Here is a 19450-nt window from a genome sequence, read left to right on the forward strand (position 1 = left end):
GACCTGCCTTTCTACCAACAGTACCAGACTGGTGTAACAGTTGAGGGTCAGATAAGAATTTGGGAGACTTGAGTTCAAATTCTCTCTGTGTTGCAAAACTTTTTGGGTGACTCTGGAACAATGGCTTCTCCAAAGGGTAAAATGGAGCACGAGAAACTAGTATATCCTGTCCTGTGCTACTTGGAGAAAGAGTGAGATACAAATGTCTCTTTGTTATTATGTTACATTTTTACACAACACTATCACTGTACCGTTCTAGGGCTCATGACCCCTCAGATCCCTGACTTTCGGTCTGTCAGCCTATCTTCATATAAAGTTGTGGCCTACACATCCATCTCACTCATAATGATGCTTTCTTCAGACTAAAGTGGCAGTGGGGGATGGGGACATGAGGAGGAGGACAATGTTGCATGCCCCATAATGTTACTTCTGAAGAAAATCCAGAAGTGATATCAGATAACTCTAGGAATTGCTAGAAACCAGAAAGTTTCTGGCAATCCCTAGCACTACTCTATGTCATTTTCTCTGGTAGTGATGTCACAATGAAAATGATGCTGAATTTTTTTTTATGACTGTTGGCAGAGAGAGTCCCTTTAACCCTAGATACAAGGAGACTTCCACTGATGTTAAAGAATCTTGTACTTTCAGAACAGCCTCTTATATCAAGGAAAGACCTTTGCACCAGGAAAAGCACTGTCATTAGCAGAACGAATTTGTGATATCTAAGCCACTATTTTTCCTAGACCTTGCCTGACATATTTCAATTAACCCCCAGTATGAGTTAGTTGGGGGTTCAGCGGTGACAGGTAACCTCATGGTGTAATATGCAAAATTGCTTTGATACCAATATTTAAGATGGTGCAATAGAAATTTAATACCATGAAGGCATAAGAGAAATGTAATACATAATAGCATTTTAGAATGCTTTAGAATTTTATTTTTTTTCTTTGCTATTATCTCACATTCCTGTCAAACCTGGGGAGGTATCTTGTATCTCAGCAAGGGATAACCTTTGTATTTAGCCTTTCTCTCTTGTTAAGGCTATCTAAAGTTGTATTACTAAATAGAAGAAGAGCTGGAATTATAAAGTGGCTTATAACACCATTTCCTCCCTCTACCCACAACAGACGTTTTGTGATGTAGGTGGGAATGAGGGAGTTCTAAGAGAACTGTTCTGTGAGAACAACCCTAAGAGAACTGTGACTGGCTCAAGGCCTCCCAACTGGCTGCATGTGGGGGAGTATGAAATCAGGTTTCTACAGATTAGAATCTGCTACTTTTAATCTCTACACCACCCTGGCTCTCAGTATTGTCCCGTCCATATAAACATCCAACCCAAAATCCATACAAGCAATGTGTTTGTATTATAGAATGGGAAATATTACATTACCAGCATCGAAGCTGGTGGAAATAGCACCAAGAGAGGCTATTAGAAGACCTACCGCTTGTTGGAGAACAATAGAATGGATGATTTCAGGATGCCACAAAACATGATGGCAAAGATTCATGATTAGAGCATCCTTCGGCTGCTTTCCTCTTTTGTTTTATTGATCAGCAGCCTCCAAGGGCTGGTCGGAAGGCGAGCAGTGTGATCCTGGGGGAAAGGGCTATTTATGTTGCACAGAATGTCAGGAGATGATGTTGCAAAATGATGCTGTCTGGACAGCCTACTATAATAACATCCTCTATTGCTACTCTATATCACAGAGGTAGCCAGACTGTGGCTCTCCAGATGTCCGTGGACTACAATTCCCATGAGCCCCTTGCCAGCATACATGGTAATTAAGGTCCATGGACATCTGGAGAGGCACATTTTGGCCACCCCGTTCTATCACATCACCCCTCAGTCCTTCTTTCTCCAAGCTAAAGAGCCCAAATCTCTTTATCCTTTCATCCTGGGGAAGGTGTTCCGTCCCCTTAATCATTTATGTTGCTCTTTTTGGCACCTTTTCCAAGCCATATCAGATGACTCTTTGGATTTTCCCTATGGCTGGCTTTAATATTCATGGATTGGTATTTAAATACAATGCTGCAGCAGGCAGACAGTCAATTCCCCAGACCAAATCTTCTCCCTGGTTCAAACTCATTAAAAGGAACTATGTTTGAACCTCTTACCTGGCTCCTATCTTTTCTCATATCTGCCAAATAGCCATTACTTCAGTTCTGTTTCAGGAGATATCAATGACTTTGCTAGTTGGATGTTACTCCCAAATACCGCTGGCTTCATATCTTCATATCTCTGTGACTTCATGGTAGAAGCGAAGCAGAAGAGCTGGCTTTTTATAGTCACAAAGTGGTTTACCATCACCTTCCCTTCCTCTCCCCATTACAGACACCCTGTGAGGTAGATGGGGCTGAGAGAGCTCTAAGAGAACTTCTCTGTTAGAACAGCTATAAGAGAACTGTGACTTGCCCACAGTCACCCAACCAGCTGCATGTGCAGGAGCAGAAACTCAAACCCAATTTTCCAGATTAGAGTCTGCTACTCTTAACCACTACACCATCTGGCTAGAGCAGCATCGAAAGAGGGCAATGCTTGAAGAAGAAGAAGAAGAAGAAGAAGAAGAGTTGGTTCTTATATGCCACTTTTCCCTACGCGAAGGAGGCTCAAAGCGCCTTCCCATTCCTCTCCCCACAACAGACACCCTGTGAGGTAGGTGAGGCTGAGAGAGCCCTGATATCACTGCTCGGTCAGAAAGGTTGTATCAGTGCTGTGGCGAGCCAAAGGTCACCCAGCTGGCTGCTTTAGGATGCTTAGGGCTAATCCTGCGTTGAGCAGGGGGTTGAACTAGATGGCCTGTATGGCCCCTTCCAACTCTATGATTCTATGATTCTATGCATGTGAGGAGCACAGAATCAAACCTGGCATGCCAGATTAGAAGTCCGCACTCCTAACCACTCCACCAAACTGGCTCTTTGATCAGTACCTTCTGGTTAGATCATCTTAATGTTTTAAAGGTAAAGGTATCCCCTGTGCAAACACCGGGTCATGTCTGACCCTTGGGGTGATGCCCTCCAGCGTTTTCATGGCAGACTCAATACGGGATGGTTTGCCAGTGCCTTCCCCAGTCATTACCATTTACCCCCCAGCAATCTGGGTACTCATTTTACCGACCTCGGAAGGATGGAAGGCTGAGTCAACCTTGAGCCAGCTGCTAGGATTGAACTCCCAGCCTCATGGGCAGAGCTTTCAGACTGCATGTCTGCTGCCTTACCACTCTGTGCCACAAGAGGCTCATACTAATGTTTAATGTTTTAGATTCCTTTTAATGCCTTGGCTTATTTTAATGTTATGATTGTAATTATGGTGTGCTTCAATGTGTCAAATTGTAGTCAGCACTGGGAAAATTACTCGGGAAAATGAAGTAAAGAGAGCCACTTCAATTCAGGTGATGCATCAGGGATAGTCAAACTGCAGCCCTCCAGATGTCCATGGATTACAATTCCCATGAGAATTTCCCTGTGGCTGGCTTTAATATTCATGGATTGGTATTTCATGGGACCTGTAGTCCATGGACATCTGGAGGGCCGCAGTTTGACTACCCCTGAATGATCCTCTATTCACAGCCTCTTTCCTGTCATACAGTTCCATAATGTCCGTGGAATAAATGTGACCTGAATTAATAGTGTGTATATCCGAGTCAAACCTTATCTAGCCCTTTGAAATACTGGCTCTATTTCATGCAGGCAAATTAATTGTTAAGGCTCAAGAGAAAAACCCTCCAATTGTTTGCAAACACTGTCAAGTAGCCATCTTCTGCTCAGGACTCTCCTTGGTGAAATGTTCACATATCCATTTAAAACAACACTCACTCTGGTTGGTCAGAAGTCAGTTCTGATTGGCTATGACTTTATTGCCTGACGTCTGCTGCTGCCAGCATATCAGATGTAATGTGATGTCATTCATTTTACTGGGATCCTTGACTGGATTGAATCATCCATTTGACTAATTCAGAAAATGCACAGGGAGGGAGAAGGCAGATCAATCAACTGTAGCCATTTACAGACTTCCTTTGTATTCTGTTTTAGCAACTGGCTCCTAATGATTTTTTTTCCTGTCATTTAAGACAGCCCCATTTTAATAACTGGCTGCTAATAGAATTTATTTACCTGTTCATACAAACCTGCTTGTGTTGAGCTGACCAAGTGTGGTGGAGCTATTTTTGAAGGAAACCACTTTCTTTCATGTTCTACTCCTTCTTCGTGCTTCTGAATGGCTGCAGTATACTGTTCAAACTGTCCATGCTGTTTAAGATGTCCATAACATTTTTCCCCTATCTTTTTTTTTGCTGCGCAATCTTCCACTATAGCACTAAACCGATGTAACACTTTGGTGGAGAGCCAGTTTGGTGTAGTGGTTAGGAGTGCGGACTTCTAATCTGGCATGCCAGGTTCGATTCTGCGCTCCCCCACATGCAACCAGCTGGGTGACCTTGGGCTCCCCACAGCACTGATAAAACTGTTCTGACCGAGCAGTGATATCAGGGCTCCCTCAGCCTCACCCACTCCACAGGGTGTCTGTTGTGGGGAGAGGAATGGGAAGGCGACTGTAAGCCACTTTGAGCCTCCTTCGGGTAGGGAAAAGCAGCATATAAGAACCAACTCTTCTTCTTCTTCCTCTTCTATAGCAACTCCATTGAGATTCCTTGATTCCGTTCATTCAAGCGGGTAGCCAAGTTGGACTGAGGCAGCAGAACAAATTTTGAGTCCATGACCACCTTTAAGACCAACTAAATTTTATTCAAGGAATGAGCTTTCAGGTACATGAACACACACACGCTTCTTCAGATACAATGTCCATTGTCTCCATTGAATCACTGAAGTGTTATACTGGTTCAATGCTGTAGTGTTCATGTAAGAAAGGTAAAAATAACACACACACACCAAACTCTGAAGAAGATTGCACAGCAAAAAAGAGTGGGGAAGCATGGAGCAGTGCTGTTTGAAATGACCATAGCTTTTCAGAGATAGCTCACTAATGGAAGGGGATTTGCTGTCTCACCCCCCGCCCCATCCCTGTATTGCTTTACTCAAAATTGGGCCAACAATGAATAGCATCTGTTTTAGAACAGTAATATGAGCATCTTCTTTCTTTCTATGAAATTGGCATGTTCTGATTTAGGCTTTGTTCTTTGGTTCCCTGCCCCCCAAATTCCCCAAACTTGCAAATCTGTGCTACATCTCGACCAATCGAAACTGGTTTGTAAAGACGGGGCATTTTCCATATTGAGCAAAAGAATCAGAAATTTGATCGATTGTATTTAGTATTCATTTTCAATACAACCCTTTGGTAGGCAGTCATTTTATGAAGCAAAGAGGGGATGGGAAAGGGAGCAGCCCCAAGTGGGCATGTCCCCAGCTCTGCTTCCCAACCAGATTCTGCACGACTGCACCACTTATGTGGTTTCTCAAAGCCTGGAGACTATTTCAGGGGTTTATCATTGGTCAAAAAGTTGAGAAAGGCCTTTGTGCCATCACAAAGAGTTTAAGTTTATAACAGTCTCACCAATCTATTTCAGACCTTGCCAAGTAGCATCATGGGCGGCAAGGAGGTCACACAGGAGCAAAGGCATGTCCAGCCAAAAGACTAATTGCTGGTGCTGATTGAAGCCCCTAACTCCCAAGAAGCCCTTTCTAGGAGCAGGAAGGATGAACTGATCCATCCCAATGAGAGATTGTTCTCTTTGCCTTGTCCTAAGGACATCACGATGACAGATGCCTTCTCTGTGGGCCAAAACAGACACGATCGTAAACATCTATCAGAAGAACTCAAATATCAAGGCAGCCGCATTCAGTCTGCAGGGGGAGGCAGGGAAATAAAACCCACTGCTTCTCTGATCTAATTAACAGCCCAATGCAATAACTGCTGATATTTCTACCACACTGTGTCTATCTGGCCCTTTGAGTGCTGTGCTGTGTTAGCATGATATGTTCTCATTCCATAGCTCTTTGCTTCAATGTAGAATTGTCGATATGTGTATAAACCAAAGGGAGAAGGTGGGCCTATGACTGAGAGGTAGATCTCATAATCCACATGCTTTTTGGCACTGTAAGCAGACCTGAGTTCCTATCAGATAGAAAGGCAGTGAATAGATGGTTTATATTAATAATAATTAAATGGGCAATACAGAGAGGGGAGTGATGGGGCTTCCTCATGGGAGACTTTATTCATGCACATGCCTCTGTTGGTTTTAAGAGGCATTTTTATTGATGGGGTTTCTTTGTTCCATTGTGCATTCTGCTGCATTTTTGCTCAATAATTAACTTATTTTTTAATCTGTTTAATGTGGTGCCCCCCCCAGTTATTACATTGCATCCTTACTTTTTAAATATCTGTTTTAAAACAGCTGGGAGGGGGTAGTTTTAGTATTTTTTATTATTAGTGATATTTTAGGGCTTATATTTTACTAGCAAGAAAGCCCATTGCAACCAGGAAAGAAACGGGCGCTAGGACCCAAAGGACACTGGCAGGCGCAGGTCTCTCTCACACACAGCAGGAGCCATAAGAAGTAATGAGGGCTCATTCATAATAGGGAATCAAGGCTGGTTTGCAGTTTGGGGCTTGTTTGCAGTTTGTCACTGTCTCTGTCTCTCTCCCTCACAGCAGGAGCCATAACAGGTAATTTGTGGTTTGGCAGGGCTCTCTGTGTCTCTGTGTGTCTCTCTCAGGCATCTGAGAGTTCAGTGGCTAGCATCCAGGGAAGGGCGGGAGCTGTGGGGGCAATCAGTTCAGCACAGATCAATCTTTGCTGGCTGCACCCTGATTGGCCCTATTCCAACTCAGACACCCCAGACCGTTCCACCCCCCAGGCTGTTTCACAATTATTAAGAGGAACAACAATGGATAAGGATTAGAGTTTTGCAAGGGAGGCCCGATTTGGTTCGATTCGGGTTCAAATTCAACTGATTTGGACCAATTCGGGTTTGTCCAAATCGATTTGGATCAATCTGAATCGATTCGGAGCCAATGCAAGTCAATGGCGCCATTGACATGCATTGGAAATCCTGCCCCCACCTTTCCTGGAGATTGGGGGGGAGGGGTGTAAGTTGCACCTCTCAAACTTCTTGGGCAGCTCAGGGAGGGTCTTCCCTGAGTCCCCTGCAAGTTTCAAGAAGATTGGACCAAGGAGTACCCTGGAGCACCAGAAGGACTATGTGGCCCATGGGACCATGGAATATGGAGATCAACCAGTGTGCCTGGTTTTGTCTCCGCAGTCAGGTACTTTTCCTTTATTATTTTCCCTGCAAATTTCCCTAAGGTGCACATCTCTACAGTGAAGCTACATTGGCCAATTTCATTTTGTTCCCAGTCTTAGGGCCATGTTCCCATTCAAACTAACACAGCCAGTTCTCTCCCAGTGTACGAAAATGAAACCGACTAAGGCTTTCAGCCCCTAAGAAACCCTTGATCAATTTCATTTTCAATACCCTGGGGTGAGTGCTCTGCATGCATTTCATTGGATGGGAGCCCAGTCGGTAGGCTAGGAACTTGCAATGAAATTAACCAAAGCTTTCTCAGCAGGAGACCTTGCATTGCACACACCTTTAGGAAAAAACAGAACAACACACACACACAAACAGGTTCCTGGTTGTGCAGAGCATAGCCTTAACTGAAAAAAAAACAACCTGTTTGTAATTCTTTGTTGTTCTCTTTGAGAAAGAAAAATGTTTTTTTTTCAGTTTTTCCCCCTTTTTTAGCAGTGGCAAATGTGTTCAAGCAAATTGACATCTGAATAGACAAGTGACTGAGCATTGTTGGTTTAAAGTAGCATGTGTGTGTGAGTGAGTGAGTGAGTAAGAGAGAGAGAGAGAGGAAATAGTCTTCTCTTGAATTCTTCATGTAGAAAAACATCCTTTTTTAATTTGTTCTTCTTCCACTTTTAAATTCAATTCCCAGTTATTGTTGTCCCTATTTTCTTAAGCTTTGGCTCCATAAAAAGTGAAACCTTATTGTATTATCCACTACCTGGATTAATTTCAGGTACCACCTGTTATCCTATGTCCCCCACAAGGCTCTTTGTTCTGCGGGTGCAAATCTGTTGGTGGTCCCTGGCCCACGTAAAGTGCGCCTGGCCTCAACCAGGGCCTTAGCCTTTTCAGTCCTGGCCCCAGCCTTGTGGAATGAGCTCCTGGAAGAGCTGAGGGGCCTGTCAGAGCTTTCACAGTGCCACAGGGCCTGTAAGACAGCTCTTCCACCAGACATTGGGTTGAGGCTGGACAATTAAGATCAGGGGCTCCTCCTCGAAGTGGCCAGTTCATTGGGACAGCTCCACTTAGACATCTTTCTTGAGGCACAGACTAGCAGGTATGCTTGGTGGGAAGGGGTGGGAATTGTAGTAGATTCACTGCTTGAGGGGAGGGGTTAATTGGTATTTTAATGATCTTATGTTGTGGTTTTTATCTGTAGACTGCCACAAGCCAGCTAGTCTGGGAGTGGCGGGTAATAAATCGAATCATCATCATCATCATCATCATCATCATCATCATCATCATCATCATCATCATCATCATCATCATCATCATCATCATCATCACATGAATAATTCCAGCAAATAAGAGAGGTAGAAGTCACCCATTTTCTTGACCTCTGATCTATCATGGATATCTATTATAATTCTCATAACTGTTAGAAAAAAGACATAGAATATTTCTGTATCTTTTACATCATTGGCAGCATACACCAAATACACAGCAGACTGCAAAATTAAGATAATTTTAAAAAATGCTCAGAAAATAAAACATACATTTGTGAGTCAGGGTTTATTGATTCGTTTCAATTATGCAATATGTAACGTGGCTGCTAGACCATCTGCATATAGAGGTTTGTAAAAAAACAAACAAACATAAATGGTTCAAGCTAGAAAAAATATTCCTTGAAAATTGATTCTGGTGACAAATGCTATTTTGTCTTTGTTTACAAACGTTGTGCGTTAATCTACTACTTCTTGAAATATCAGCAGAAGGGCTAAATCAACAGTTTAAAATGCCTTGGGCAAAATAGGGGAGGCGTACATTTTGCTTCAGTGTACATGGCAACGGGGCTTCCTTCTCCTCCAGGTCTTCTTGCTGTCTACCAAACTGTTCACGTACAGGAATTGCATCAGTAGCTTCCTACTCACCATCACGTATTCCTCAATTGTGTTCAGCAAAGGGGAAGCTTTTCTCCAGGAGAGAGAGTAATCTATGTCAGGGGTAGTCAACCTGTGGTCCTCCAGATGTTCATGGACTACAATTCCCATGAGTCCCTCATGAGAATTGTAGTTCATGAACATCTGGAGGATCACAGGTTGACTACCCCTGATCTATGTTGCTCTCTCATCCTTCAGTTGAACCTCACCCATAAGGCAGGTGAGGCTGATGGAGAGTGAAGGGCCCAAGGTTACCTAGCAAACTGATTTATTCATTTACTGGGATATTTCATTTATAGCCTGGCTTTTGCTCCAATGGGAGGGGGAAGAGATTCAAAGTAGCTTACATCATTCTCCTCTCTTCCTTTTTATCCTCACAACAACTCTATGAGGTCAGTCAAGCTGAGAGTGTGTGATGGGTCCTAAGTCACCTGCGAGCTTCCATGGGAGAAGGGGTTCAGATCTTTGGATCTCCCAGATCCTAGTCTAAAACTCCAACCTGCACTCAACACTAGTAATGGGGAGGGATCACTTTTTGGGGGGTTGCTTTCTTTAGAGCTCCCCCTGGCTATACATATAGCTAGCAAGGGAAGTTGAATGGAACCAGATTGCTATTTTCAAGGTGGGATATTCTTGGAGATTTTGGGGTGGGGCTTGGGGTGGGCAGTGTCTCGGAAAGGAGTGAAAGCAGAGATGTGCTGCCACATAGTGCACCTTCAAAAGCTGCAGTTCCTTTTGGGGAATTGATCTCTGTAGTATGAGATCAGTTATGCATCTGAAAGAACTCCAAGGTCCATCTGGAATATCATTTGGTTGTCTGGATCTAAACTCCCTCTTTCAGGATTAAATGTTCACACTAGAGTATTTTCATAGATTCAAGTTGCCCTTATTCATCTATTTGAGAGGGTTTTTTTAAAGCATTTAAGAGTATTGATTTCCTAATGTAACGTATCAACCAAAGTCTTCTACAGTAGGAATTATTTCTTTATATTGTCAAAGTGAGTATATAAGATTGCTAATAAACCCAAAGGAAAAGGGTCAAACTGTCCATGTCAGTGTTCCATTTGTGGGGTTTGATAAAAACGTACTGAAACAATTTTAGCAAATATAATTTCTTTTAGGCATGCATGCGCGCACACACAAACACAAACACACACTGTCTTTGACATTTCAATTGACCACTAGCAGCTAGCCAAATGTTACTGAACTCAGAATGACATGTGTTTTCTGTATTTGCTAAGCAACAAGAAGCCCAAAGTAGGAGAATGTGGAGGTGTTTTATGAACCACTAGAGGCCACTGTGGGGTAATCAAGAGAGGAAGGACAATCCTGTCCTTTAACTGTAAGGGCTTGAGGCAATGCTGGAACTGGGCAACACCAAGCTTTGCCAAGCTTCTAACTGGATAGCCACCGTTACTGACTCAGTAATCTGGAACAGAGTTACTTATCCATTCAGAAACTGCAGCGATGCATAGCATTAATGCCACACACCCCATGCCACATAAAGTACTGCTAGCCATGGAGCATCCACTTCTGCCTCCAAGAACGCACTGATTTCTAGATTTGCTCTAGAAGTGAGCATTAAAAAACAATCAAATTTATATTCATATGGGGGGGGGCATCAATTCAGTAAACCCAAATTTTCAGGCATCTCTATTCTGGTTCAGGATTTCTTCAAGGAGGGGGTTTCCTCTCTCCCACCAAAGGGGCTGGCAGCCCTATTTGTGACAGTTGTATTTCCCATGACAGTTAGCCTGTTGTGTGTGTGTTTGCGTGTGTGTAGGACAGAGAAATCATCCACTTACTCATGGAACCAAGCTAATGGCTAATTTTAATTGAGCTAGAACTAAAGGAACAGCAATATCGGCAGACCAGTACCCTTTGAGGACTGCCACAGGACTCTTTGAGAGAGTCCTCCCTATAATCACACCAGGTATTCAGTGTCACTCGTTGGCATCTGTGTCTATGCACAGTGTAGAATAAGAGAGAGAGCCAATGCAGAACTGTTTCTTTTCACGTGGCTGGGGTGAGTAGGTTAAAGAGTCCAACATATTGGTCTTCCTCCAGGACAGTGGTTCTCAACCTTCCCAATGCCGTGACCCTTTAATACAGTTCCTCATGTTGTGGTGACCCCCAACCATAAAGTTATGCAAGTGTTCTTTCCCAGAAATTAAACCAAAACAGATTAATGGCATGAAAACCCATTGTTCTTGATTGTATATAAATTGTTTTTTCCCCGGGGGGTTCTCAGTTCAATTCTGCCTCTTGTCCCACCATGTTGATCTTGCTCTTTTCCGCTGCTCCAGTCATATGAACACTCTATCTTGATGTACCCCGCAAGGTTGTTGTGTGGATGGCGCTCCCCGCCCCCGGCCAAGCTGCCGCAACCCCTCTGAAAGGGTCATGGAGAACCACTGATTTAGGAGAAAACTGCTAATATGGATTAAAAAGGGAAAGTCCTTGTGCCCAGAGAATGCATGAGATACAGATGAGAAGTTCCCCCCATCTACGTGTGGCTTAATACAATTGGCCTAATATTATTTTGTGGACTTAATTCAATTGATTGCTTTTGTATGGCTACTGTTTGAGCTTTCATAAATTGCTCTGCTAAAAACCTTTGCAATCAGCCTTGCCAGCCCATTTTTGCTCTCCACAGAGTGACAGAGTTAAACAAAACAAATGCACAGCCCTGTTGTATAGCCTGCTGTGAAGGTGACATCAAAGAACACGTTACTTAAAAGACTGGTGGGGAAATAACAAAAACACAGGAACAATAGCATCATTTCTAAGAGCATTTTCATGATAACTCAGTAGCCTTCCCATTCACGTTTACTAGAAGAATAAAAGGAGGAAGAATAATTAAATATATCCAAATTTTAAAAATATAGGTCTTTATAATGGGATCCCCCCCTGTCCCAAATATTAAGAGAAAGGGGGCTTTTTATGTCTGACAGTTAATAGAAAAATTATTGTCTGCAGGACTCTAATTCCAGGAGCACAAACTGAGCAGAGAGCACAGATAACATGGGCGCTTAATATCTGTGGAAAGATTTGACGATAAGACCGCATTTGTTTTCGAAGTGGATTAGACATCAGGGAAGATCTCACAGAGCAGCAATAATTAGAGCATGTTTAGGCAATTAGAGACGGAGCGATGCAGCTGAATTTGGATAAGGCATCCTCTAGACTAGATGCTTTAAAGAACAACATCGAAAGCGAAGTGTTCCATAAGAGAACCCAAATGCTAGCGGAGTGCAGCTAGGCCATGGGCAAGGAATGTGCATTTGCTCCCCACTCACTGCACGATGCCCATTTATTTTCCATCAAGGCAGCGCGCACGACTACAGGAAGTTGATGTTTCCTCTGAGCTTTCCAACTGCTATGTTTTGTGTCTGCAAATGCATTTTCCTCCCCAGATTGTTCCAATTGCCTTGTAGAATCAAAGGTCACTGTTGGCGTTCTTCCAAAGTAAGATCTGAGGTGGATTTGACTGCTTGCTTGGGCAAAGAGATGATAGAACATGGAGGTTCTCTTAAGTCCCTAAAAATGTGCTATGGAAGCATCAAAGACAATGCCAGCAATACAATGAGATTTTTTCAACCTTTTAACAGTGGAGGAAGCCCAGAAATATTTTTCATGGTTCAAGGAGCCCTTGAAGTACTGTTAGCTGGCCATGCCACACTGCCATGCCTCCCAGAAGTAATGTCACCCAGACACTCCTTCTAGATTTTATCAGGCCACTCCCACTGCCACATCACAGGAAGTCACCTCCTCAGACCTCCCCGCTCCTTCTGTGTTACCAGAATTGATGTGTCTAACCCCACCTCATCCCTACCTACATTGGACTGTTGTATATTAATGGAACCTCCAGGTGTGGTTTGAAGAACTTCAAGTACCATAACTGATCTACATTGCTAAGGTAGCCAACCTCCAGGTGATGGTTGGAGATCTTCCTCCATTGCAAGTGATCTCCTGGTGATGGAGATCAGTTCAACTGGAGAAAAGGCCTGCCTTGGAAGGTGGGCATTACCCCCCACTATCCAACCTTCTAGGAAAGGCCACAGAACCCCTGAGGAGCTCTTGCAGAACAACCAGTAACTCTGGTAAAAGGTGAAGTCTACAAGTATGCAGGGATGTGTGCATTGGATACACATGTGCTGATATTATTTGTATTGAGACAAAACATTGGCTGGAACTCAAGAGGTTGCCTAAAGTGGGAACAATACATGGGATTGCCCTGGATGAATCCTTAATAAATTTCCCAGGAAAAAAAGACAAAGCTGTGATTTGCATGACTTGTGTGAGACTAAAACTAGTTTCTCGACAACCCCTAGACTGCAGGACAAGATACCGCTTAGGTGTGCCAGGCAGGTTAGTAATTTCCCTAATTGAACTCCACCACTTGAAGGAAAGGAAAAAGCTTTTGGCATTGATGTCATCAGTTAACCTTTAGGAGTCCCATTGACCTGCAGATAGGGATTTTTATTTTGAATGGGCAGAAAGAGTTGGTGGTTAGCAGCTCCCTGAGTGATCACAGTGACCTCATCCAAAGAGTCTGGGAAACAGGGGAATGGGCTGGAACGGACACTTGATTTCTGCTTTGGAGCAGATTGTGCGTTTGATCCATTTAGATGCAACTGACATCGATTTCTACAATCAATACCAAAACTAATGATATCCAAAAAAGCAAAAATTCATGCAAATATGCCTTAAAGCAGGGGTAGTCAACCTGTGGTCCTCCAGATGTTCATGGACTACAATTCCCACGAGCCCCTGCCGGCAAACATCTGGAGGACTATAGGTTGACTACCCCTGCCTGAAAGCACATAATTTATACAACAATTGCCCTTTCCTCGTGGAGACTGGTGTATTTTTAAAAGCAGAGCCCGAGCCTGGCTATATTCCCTAAAACAAATGTTCTTCAGCAGTATAAAATAAGTGCTTAACAGAAGTTGCTTTCAATCCATTTTACTAACAACTCACACTTTGCCAAAGTGCTGGTATAAAACCTGATTTTTACCCATCTGACGTTAACTCTTCAAGTGTCTGCTTTCAGCGAGATTTCAAGTCTTACTTCTAGAGCCATGTTCCCTGAGCATTTCCATTTTCGAAATTACACTGAGAGTAGTTCAGTAGGGAAAAAGGCTGCCTAAGGAGGTTGTGAGCTCCCCTTCACTGGAAGTCTTCCAGCAGCAGCTGGATAAACACTTGTACCTCTTTCATTTTTTACTTACTTACAATGTTGTCCTTACAATGACTGCTCCATTCAGAAGGCAGAAAAGTGACCCCTAATTGTTACAAGAGGTATTGCTGCAGTTATTGTCATAGAAAATGTGAGCTTGTTGATTAATCAACAAATCAACAGTCCTGGTTGTAGTGGTTGGGAGCGCCGACTTCTAATTTGGCAAGACGGGTTTGATTCCCTGCTCTTCTTCCATGTGCAACCAGCTGGGTGAAAATGGGCTAGTCATAGCACTGATAAAGCTGTATTGATCAAGCAGTAATAGCAAGACTCTCTCAGCCTCACTGGGTGTCTGTTGTGGGGAGAGGAAAGGGACGGCAACTGTAAGCTGCTTTGAGACTCCTTCTGGTAGAGAAAAGTGGCATATACAAACCAAATCTTCTTCTTCTTCTTCTTGCTTATTTGGATGATCTCCAAAACAAATAAAATCCCACATATAAGCCTTAAAAACAGAATACCTTCCACAGTATTGTCAAATACAACGAACCCCTTAAATAAGTACAATTTCATTATACTATCTGTAATTCTGTGTAAAAGAATTACAGACTAGAACATGTCTTTCAGTTGAATCACAAAGTACAATGGCATGACTAATCTATGGACTCAAGTGGCTAGCCATGTTGGTCTGAAGTAGCAGGACAGAGTTGGAGTCCAATGGGACCTTTAAAACCAACAAAGTTTTATTCAAGGTGTAAGTCAGGAAATGCCAAGGGAGTTACAACTCCCCTTTCATCGTCTTAGGAAGTATGCATGCATACAAAAGCTTACAGCTTGAATAAAACTTAGTCTTAATGGTAGTATTAGACTCAAACTTTGTTCTAGCATTAACATATAATATCTATAATGGTTTGAATCCAGCCTATAATTTCTCTGGGCATAAAACTAGGGTTATTTTTTTGCCAGTTTCCACTCCTCCAGCAGGCCAAAAGGACCATAAAAATGATGCTCTTGTATGATGGGGGACCCACAGGGAAGAGTATCGGTAGTCTCCTGAGGCAGGGGGAATTGGTAGAAATTGTGCCCTCCTTGCACCTGAGAAAATCAGAGCCACAATTCAAGCCAGAGTGTAAAAAAATGAAGTGGAACTGGATATATAGAAGGCTAAGGTCACAAGCATGCATAAAAAGGACTGGACAAAATATATATTTAATATTACAGTACACTAAAATCGTTCTTTAAAACAAAATCGGCCATTAGGCCATAGAGGTCACACTTTGTAATGCATACATTATGCTGATCCCATAAACATCCCTGCAGTAAGGCAGAAATAGATCAAGAGAAGCAGCGCATATTACATACTCTGCAGTAAACTTTTAGCAGCACACTTCACAGTACGCATTACAGGCAATGCAGAAAACTCTTGGTAGCAATGACTGGAACCAATAAGCTATCAAAGTTGAACCAGATGCCTTTTGCCTACAAATATCTTCTTCAGTGGTCTCAGTTTAATAGTATGCATGTGGTATTAAAGTGGGGGCAACGAAGAAGGCCTTGGAAGCCAAAACACTTCAGGTATGATTTTATTGGTTCATTGGTTCCAGTCAGTACTACTAAGAGTATTATGCGCTGTATGTAACATATACTGTCATAAGTGCTACTAAGAGTGTATTGGATTTATGCAATTTGCATTGCTTTGCTTGATCTATTTCTACCTTGCTGCAGAGATGGTGATGGGAGCAGGCTTGATGTGCTGTGCTGTGCTGTACTAAGCAGAATTACATCTTTCTAAGGCCAATGAAGTCAATGGGCATAGAATGTTGCAACTCTGGTTGGGAGGGCACTCTGGTTGAGAGTCAGTTTGGTGTAGTGGTTAGGAGTGCGGGCTTCTAATGCCGGGTTTGATTCTGCACTCCCCCACATGCAGCCAGCTGGGTGACCTTGGGCTCATCACGGCACTGATAAAGCTGTTCTGACCGAGCAGTGATATCAGGGCTCTCCCAACCTCACCCACCTCACAGGGTGTCTGTTGTGGGGAGAGGAAAGGGAAGGTGATTATAACCCGCTTTGAGCCTCCTTCAGGTAGAGAAAAGTGGCATATAGGAACCTACTCTTCTTCTTCATAATTGCTCTGATGGATGGCCTCCACTTACTAATGGACAAGGAGGGCAGCTTTCATAGAATTATGGAATTATAGAGTTGGAAGGGACCTCCAGGGTCCTGCATAATGCAGGAACTCACAACTAACTGCCTACCCACAGTGACCACAGTTGCATGTCCAAGTGACCCAGAATGACCATTAATGGTGTAAAGCCTGCTCTTTGGGTCACCTTGTAGCATTGCACAGATATCAGTGTTATCTGTATAGGACTGCCTTGTTAGGTCTCTAGTACAAGATTTCCTGAATGTGTGTGTGTTAAACATGTATCATGTTGAACGCCCCCGCCTCCCAAAATGGCCAATGGATAGGAAGGGGAGGAGCCCCAGCTGTGCTTCCCAACCACATGCTGCCAGATCATGCCCCTTCTGGGGTTTCTTGGAGTTTGAAGAATGTTTCAAGGGTTTCTCAATAGTAAATAAGGCTGCTGTAGGGCAGGGGTCGGCAACCCCCGGTCCACAACCCGGTACCAGGCCACGAAGTCCTCAGTGCCGGGACGCCAGCAATCGTACCTGCCTCTTCCCCCCTCACCCCCGCTGCGACAAGCTCACCAGGCCCTGAGTGAAGCGGCTGCCAACGCTGTGAGAGTGGGGAAAAGAGGCAGACGCGGCCTCCGGCATGCCAGCGGACGCTAATACGCACACGCAGAGCTGCCACACATGCGTGTTAACGCCTCTGCTGGCGAAAACGCGCATACACGGCTATTCTGCGCATGCACGTTAGTGCCACCTGCTGGTGAAAATGTGCATGCCCGCGGCCGGGACAGCAGCTTTCCCTCAACCCTGGAGGCGGTCCTCAACTGGAAAAAGGTTGGTCCTCAACCGGAAAAAGGTTGGGGACCACTACTGTAGGGCATAACCTATTTTGCAATAATCAAAGAGCCAGTGTGGCATAAGGGTTAAAGGCATCACACTAGTATCTGGAAGACCCAGGATCAAATCTCCATTCATGCCATGGAAGCTGGCTGACTTGGGGTCAGTCACACTTTCTCAGCTTGCACTCGAAAGCTCACGCCCTGAATAAATCTTGGTTGGTCTTAAAGGTGTTACTAGACTCTGATTTTATTGGGCTACTTCAGACCAACATGGCCACCCATTGGAATCTACCTCACAGAGTTGTTGTAAAGTTAAAATGGAGGAGAGGGAAATGTTGAAAACTGTTTTGAGTCTCCACTGGGGAGAAAGGCAGTGCATAAATGAAGCAAATAAATAATACAGCTTTACTATCTAAAAATTGCATCTGCACGTTCTCTTGCCTGGATTAATTCCACCTACTAGTCAGTTTCCGTAGAGTAATGGAACATAACGTGAATAACTAAAAATGGAACAAACATTATTCATTAATTCAGTGGCTAATAAACAATATATATTGTTGCAACTTTTTATGTCGATACAGCCAAGAGGAGCATATTAGGACATTCAGGAAAAAAAACATTCAGGCAAAAAGTGGCACCTTTCAGACCAACGAACTGTAATTCTGAGTGAGCTTTCAAGTACATGCACACCTCTTCAGATATATTGAAACAGACTTTACCAACCAACCTCTGTTAGGGATGTGCACCAGGAAAGAAAAATGGCACTCTTCAGATTCACATTTTCCTTATTCAGTATAAGTCACATCAGCTGAGTTTGGCCAGTTCTGGAAGCCTGAATCAATTTGACTGAATCAGGTGGCAGATAGCTGGCCCCGCTGAGGAGAGAAGCCTCTTCAGAGATCATCTGTTTGGTGGCTTAGTAAGCACATCCCTTTAAATGCTTCCAGCGGGTCCTCCTCACACAGCCCAGGCTGTGGGGGAATGGCAGCAGACAGGCATGGGGTCTGCCGAGTCAGTGCCAGCATGGTTGGGTAGGGTTGGCACAGGGCTGACATGTCAGCTCCACTCACCCCTCCTTATTCTAGCCTGCAGCCAGCTCCAACAGCCATTGGGTGGGGTCTTTAAATGTCTCCCCTGCAGACCCATCTGAAGCTGCAGAGACAGCTTCTCCACACCCTGACATGGATTGACTGGGGCAAAGGAACCCACCAAACAGCTGATAAATCAGCTAGATCCGTCCAATGAAGCCTGAATTGCTTCAGTTTCTCTGATTGAATCATTCAAAGTTTCGGGGACTATGATTTGACTCACGTAAGGCAAAAAAAAAAAATTAAGAGCCTCTTGTGCCGCAGAGTGGTAAGGTAGCAGAAATGTTGTCTGGAAGTCCTGCCCATGAGGCTGGGAGTTCAATCCCAGCAGCCGGCTCAAGTTTGACTCAGCCTTCCATCCTTCCGAGGTCGGTAAAATGAGTACCCAGCTTGCTGGGTAGTAAACAGTAATGACTGGGGAAGGCACTGGCAAACCACCCTGTATTGAGTCTGCCATGAAAACGCTAGAGGGCCTCACCCCAAGGGTCAGACATGACCCGGTGCTTGCATAGGGGATACCTTTACCTTTACCTTTAAGGCAAAAAATTACTAGAATTGATTTGAGTGTTTTCAGGCTTATCCAAGTGAAATTCCTAATTTTCAATACTGAGTTGATCCCAGAATCTGGTTGAACTCTTATGCTAACCACAGTGCTTTCCTCTCGCACAAGGAGCTTTGAATGGATGGGGAAGGCCCTTCTGCCATTGGAAGAACCTCTTGTATCCAAAGATGGTTCTTTTTCCTCAGAGAAAAGTGCAGTCACAAGAAGACCTGAACATAAGAAGCTGCAATGGCTTTCTAAGGTTTAGGTTTAGCCCAAGTTAGCCTGATCTTGTCAAGCTCTGGAAGCTAAGCAGGATCAGCCCTTGTTAACATTGAATGGGAGACCACCAAGGATCATGATGCAAAGATTGCCAATGCCAAACCATCTTTGAATAACTTTTCTTGAAAACCTCTTAGAGGTCATTATAAGTTTCCTGTGACTTGAAAGCCCAATTCATTTGACTGGGAACCTGAGAACTTCTGCCAGCTCTAATTCTGAGATATTGCCTCCCCCACAGGAAGAAGCCAGCCAAAGACCCT

Source organism: Paroedura picta, chromosome 9 (assembly GCF_049243985.1).
Source record: "Paroedura picta isolate Pp20150507F chromosome 9, Ppicta_v3.0, whole genome shotgun sequence".
NCBI classification, from domain to species: Eukaryota; Metazoa; Chordata; class Lepidosauria; order Squamata; family Gekkonidae; genus Paroedura; species Paroedura picta.